This window comes from Heterodontus francisci, unplaced genomic scaffold, assembly GCF_036365525.1.
Source record: "Heterodontus francisci isolate sHetFra1 unplaced genomic scaffold, sHetFra1.hap1 HAP1_SCAFFOLD_240, whole genome shotgun sequence".
Classification (NCBI taxonomy): Eukaryota; Metazoa; Chordata; class Chondrichthyes; order Heterodontiformes; family Heterodontidae; genus Heterodontus; species Heterodontus francisci.
The window spans coordinates 1,764,146-1,769,483 of record NW_027140128.1 but is presented as its reverse complement, the minus strand read 5'-3'; the positions used below and the strand labels follow the sequence as shown (position 1 = coordinate 1,769,483).

The 5,338-nt window shown below is 43.5% G+C and overlaps 1 non-coding gene across 1 annotated transcript; it reads right to left on the bottom strand.

Moving 5' to 3' along the window:
- Positions 1-963: 963 nt before the first annotated feature.
- On the bottom strand, positions 964-1,035 carry trnal-caa (transfer RNA leucine (anticodon CAA)). The gene has a single exon. It is a non-coding gene; the product is annotated as a tRNA-Leu (tRNA).
- Between the last annotated feature and the right edge of the window lie 4,303 nt (positions 1,036-5,338).

Genomic DNA, 5,338 nt, shown 5'->3' with positions numbered 1-5,338 from the left:
AAATATAGTGTTGGTGAATTATTTGTGTTAATAAACTTCCACTGCGCCCTCTGCTGCAAGCTGCTGTTTATATCCAGCTGTGTATTAGTGCTGTGTGTTAGTGAGATAAATGTTTGTTTCAACGCTGTTTATCAAGCAATAGCATTGCACTCAAACTGTCCCAGACATAGCAACACACGGACAAAAGCAAAATACTGCGGATGCTGGAAATCTGAAATATAAACAGAAAATGCTTGAAATAATCAGCAGGTCTGGCAGCATCTGTGGAGAGAGAACAAAGTTAATGTGAGCTAAGGAAGCAGACCTGAACTGTTAACTGTTTCTCTCTGCACAGATGCTGCCAGACCTACTGAGTATTTCCAGCATTTTCTGTTTTTATTAAAGCAACACAGGTGTTGGGAGGCTCAGCCTGGCTACGCAATGTTACAAGGACGCTGAGTAACACCATCGACAACGGGACAGAGAGAAAAACACACAGAAAACCAATAGACTGTGAGGAAATAAAAGTGAGGAACGGAGAGAGACAGACAACGAAACTGAGTTGGAGAAACAAGGCATTTGCATGCTTGTATCCTCCCTGTTGTGTAACGGTATTTCCTGTTGTGTAAATATGTTCTCTGTTGTGTAAAGATGTACCCTGTTGTTGTGTAAAGGTTTTCCCTGTTATTGTTTTATTTTCTGTTACTGACCGTCTCCTCACTGTGACCATTTGCCCTGGTTTTATTGTGGCCAACATCACCATCTGGTGGTGGAGAGGAGGCTCTGCAGGAAGGGGTTGACAAAGTGGGAGAGACTCGGCTGGTCCATGTTTGCAGTTTGTGTTCGTGTGAGCAAAAGTGATTTGTTAGTGATTGATGTGTTCACTCGAAGGGAAAAGCTGAATGCAATCGAGCGCATCTTGTTATTATGGGGAAGCACTTGATGTTTTGACAGTAAACTCATTGCGTTATTGCCAAACATAAATAGCAGAGAATGGTTTCGATCCATCGACCTCTGGGTTTTGAGTCCAGCACGCTACCGCTGCGCCACTCTGCTAACTGCTGTTTTGTATTTCAGCTGCCTGTTAGTGAAATATGTTCATTTTCCCAATGTTTTTAGAAAAATCGGATTGTCGTCGGATTTCTCAAGAATCCCGGACTCAGCAACACACGTGCTGACGGACTCACCCTCACTGCACAATGACACAAGGACACAGAGTAACAGCACCGACAATGAGGCAGGCAGAGAAAGACACACAGAAAACCAGGAAGATATTATCAGGACTCAGAAAGGAACAGACAGAGGAAGACACACAGAAAATCAGGGAGAGATTATCAAGCTCCAGAAGGGAACAGACAGAGAAAGGTACTGAGCAAACCAGCAAGAGACAGCGAAAGACCAATGATTTATGTAATTGTGTTCTCTGTTGTGTAAAGATGTTCCCTGTGTTCTTTTAAAGATATTTCCTGCTGTGTAATATGTTCTCTGTTGTGTAACTATATTCGCTGTTGTGTAAAGATGTTCTCTGTTATTGTGTAAAATGGTTCCCTGTTGGGTAAAGATCTTCTCAGTTGTGTAAATATGATCCGTCTTGTGTAAAAGTGTTCCCGGTTGTTTAAATATGTTCCCTGCTCTGTAATGTAGAGCTGAGTCTGCACTAATGGAATTGCTACAGTATCTTCCAGTCTGATACTGTATGAGGGCTGGAATGTGATCCAAAGCACAGTCTATACAAATTGAATTGCTATTGTATCTTTTAGTTTCACAATCCTGGGGAGTTTTAAACTGAATTCTCAGTTTGTATCTCAGGTTGTACTATCTTTCAGATTCTCTCAATCTGATATTGCACTTGAGATTTAGACTTAAGAAAGGATGTACTGGGATTGGAGGAGTTCAAAAGAGATTCACTCAGCTGATTCCTGGGATGAAGGGGTTGACTTATGAAGAACGGCTAAACAGGTTATTCATTCGTGTTTAGAAGAATGAGGGGTGATCTTTTTGAAACGTACACGATTCTGATGGGGCTTAACAGGGTGAAGAAGGGTCTCTGACCTGAAACATTAACTCTGCTTCTCTCTTCACAGATGCTGCCAGACCTGCTGAGTATTTCCAGCATTTCTTGTTTTTATTAACAGGGTAGATGTTGAGAAAATGTTTCCACCAGTGGGGGAATCCCAAACTAGGCGACATAGTTACAGAATAAGGGGACACTCATTTAAAACTGCGAAGCAAAGGAATGTCTTCTCTCAGAGGGTAGTGAATGTCTGGAATTCTCTACCCCAGACAGTATTGAAGGCTAAATCACTGAAAGTATTTAAAGAGGAAGTAAATAGATTTTTGAAATATTGGAGAGTTGAGGGCCATGAAGAGCTGGCATGAAAGAGGAGTTGAGGTCTGGGGCAGATCAGCCATGATCTTACTGAATGGCGGGGCAGGCTTGAGGGGCCGAATCGCCTACTCCTGCTCCTATTTCTTCTGTTCTTATGTTATGTTATATCTAATGTATGTGTCAGGATGCACTATGGGAATTAATACTGAAACTTATAAACTCATAATGTGTGTAAATATTGGGCTGGTATTTAACTTGAATCTCAGAGTACATTATTGAGGTTAATTCTGTAACTTTGAAAAGGGAACTATGTGCCATAATGAAAACAAGAAATGCTGGAAATACTCAGCAGGTCAGGCAGCATCTGTACAGAGAGAAGCAAAGTTAACGTTTCAGGTCAGTGACCTTTCAGATGCTGCCAGACCATTTGAAAGTCCATGTACACCACATCAACAGCATTGCCCTCATCACCCCTCTCTGTTACCTCATCAAAAAACTCCCGCAGGACAGTTAAACATGATTTTCCCTTAAGAAATCCATGCTGCCTTTCTTGAATTAACCCACATTTGTCCATGGGACTATTGATTTTGTCCCGAATTATTCTTTCGAGAAGTTTTCCCACCTTCAAAATTGAACTGACTGGGGAGTGAAATGAGGTGAGTTGCTCTAACAGAGAGCCAGCACGGGTTCGACAGGCTGAATGGCCTCCTTCTGTGCTGTAGCCATTCCATGATTGTATGATTCCAGCAACAACTGTTGGTGGAGAGGCAATGATGCAGGAATGGGTAGACAGAAAGGGGAAAGTCTGGGCTGGTGTGTGTTTGGGTTTGTGAATAAAGGTGATTTGGAAGCTGTGTTCCAAATTGAAGTGTTTACTGGAAGGAAGAAGTTGATGTAAATAAAGAGTAAAACGTGTTAAAATGAAGCGTGGTGTGATTGGGGATGGCAGTAAATATAGTGTTGGTGAATTATTTGTGTTAATAAACTTCCACTGCGCCCTCTGCTACAAGCTGCTGTTTATATCCAGCTGTGTATTAGTGCTGTGTGTTAGTGAGATAAATGTTTGTTTCAACGCTGTTTATAAAGCAATAGCATTGCACTCAAACAGTCCCAGACATAGCAACACACGTACAAAAGCAAAATACTGCGGATGCTGGAAATCTGAAATATAAACAGAAAATGCTTGAAATAATCAGCAGGTCTGGCAGCATCTGTGGAGAGAGAACAAAGTTAATGTGAGCTAAGGAAGCAGACCTGAACTGTTAACTGTTTCTCTCTGCACAGATGCTGCCAGACCAACAGAGCATTTCCAGCATTTTCTGTTTTTATTACAGCAACACAGGTGTTGGGAGGCTCAGCCTGGCTACACAATGTTACATGGACGCTGAGTAACACCATCGAAAACTGGACAGAGAGAAAAACACACAGAAAACCAATAGACTGTGTGGAAGCAAAAGTGAGGAACAGAGAGAGAGACAACGAGACTGAGATGGAGAAACAAGGCATTTGTATGATTCTATTCTCCCTGTTGTCTAAAGGTATTTCCAGGCGTGTAAATATGTTTTCTGTTGTGTAAAGATGTACCCTGTTGTTGTGTAAAGGTTTTCCCTGTTATTGTTATATTTTCTGTTGCTGACCGTCTCCTCACTGTGACCATTAGTCCTGGTTTTATTGTGGCCAACGTCACCATCTGGTGGTGGAGAGGAGGCTCTGCAGGAGGGTTTTGACAAAGTGGGAGAGACTCGGCTGGTCCATGTTTGCAGCTTGTGTCCGTGTGAGCAAAAGTGATTTGTTCCTGATTGATGTGCTCACCAGAAAGAAGAAGCTGACTGCAACAGAGTGCCTTTGGAAGCATCTTGTTATTATGGGTAAACACTTGATGTTTTGAAAGTGAACGGTTTGTATTATTACCAAACAAAAGCAGCAGAGAATGGTTTCGATCCATCGACTTCTGTGTTATGGGCCCAGCACGCATCCGATGCGCCACTCTGCTAACAGTTGCTTTAAATTTTAGCTGCCCATACGTGAAATATGTTCATTTCCCAAATGTTTTTATAAAAATAGGATTGTCGTCGGATTTCTCAAGAATCCCGGACTCAGCAACACACGTGCAGACGGACTCACCCTCACTGCACAATGACACAAGGACACTGAGTAACAGCACCGGCAATGAGGCAGGCAGAGAAAGACACACAGAAAACCAGGAAGATATTATCAGGACTCAGAAAGGAACAGACAGAGAAAGGTACTGAGCAAACCAGCAAGAGACAGCGAGAGACTGATGAACACCACTTGGAGGGAGCACTGAGGGTGGCAAGGACACAGAATGTAGTCTGGCTGGGGGATGTCAATGTCCATCACCATGAGTGGCTCGGTAGCACCACTACTGACCATGCTGGCCGAGTCCTAAAGGACATAGCTGCTCGATTGGGTCTGCAGTAGGTGGTGAGGGAACTAACAAGAGGGAAAAACATACTTGACCTCATCCTCACCAATCTGCCTGCCGCAGATGCATCAGTCCATGACAGTATTGGCAGGAGTGACCACTGCACAGTCCTTGTGGAGATGGTGTCCTGTCTTCACATTGAGGATACCCTGTATTGTGTTGGGTGCCACTACCACTGTGCTAAATGGGATGGATTTTGAACAGATCTAGCACTGTATAACTGGGCATCCATTAGGTGCTGTGGACCATTAGCAGCAGCAGAATTGCAGTCAACCACATTCTATAACCTCACGGCCCGGCATATTCCCCCACTCTAACATTACCAACAAGCTGGGGGATCAACCCTAATTCAATGAAGAGTGCAGGAGGGCATGCCAGGAGCAGCAGCAGGCATACCTTGAAATGAGGCATCAGCCTGATGAAGCTACAGCCCAGGACTACTTTCATGCCAAACAGCAGAAGCAACATGTAATAGACAGGGCTAAGTGATCCCACAACCAACGGATCAGATCTACACCCTGCCACATCCAATGATGAATGGTGGTGGACAATTAAACAACCAACAGGAGGAGGTGGCTCCACAA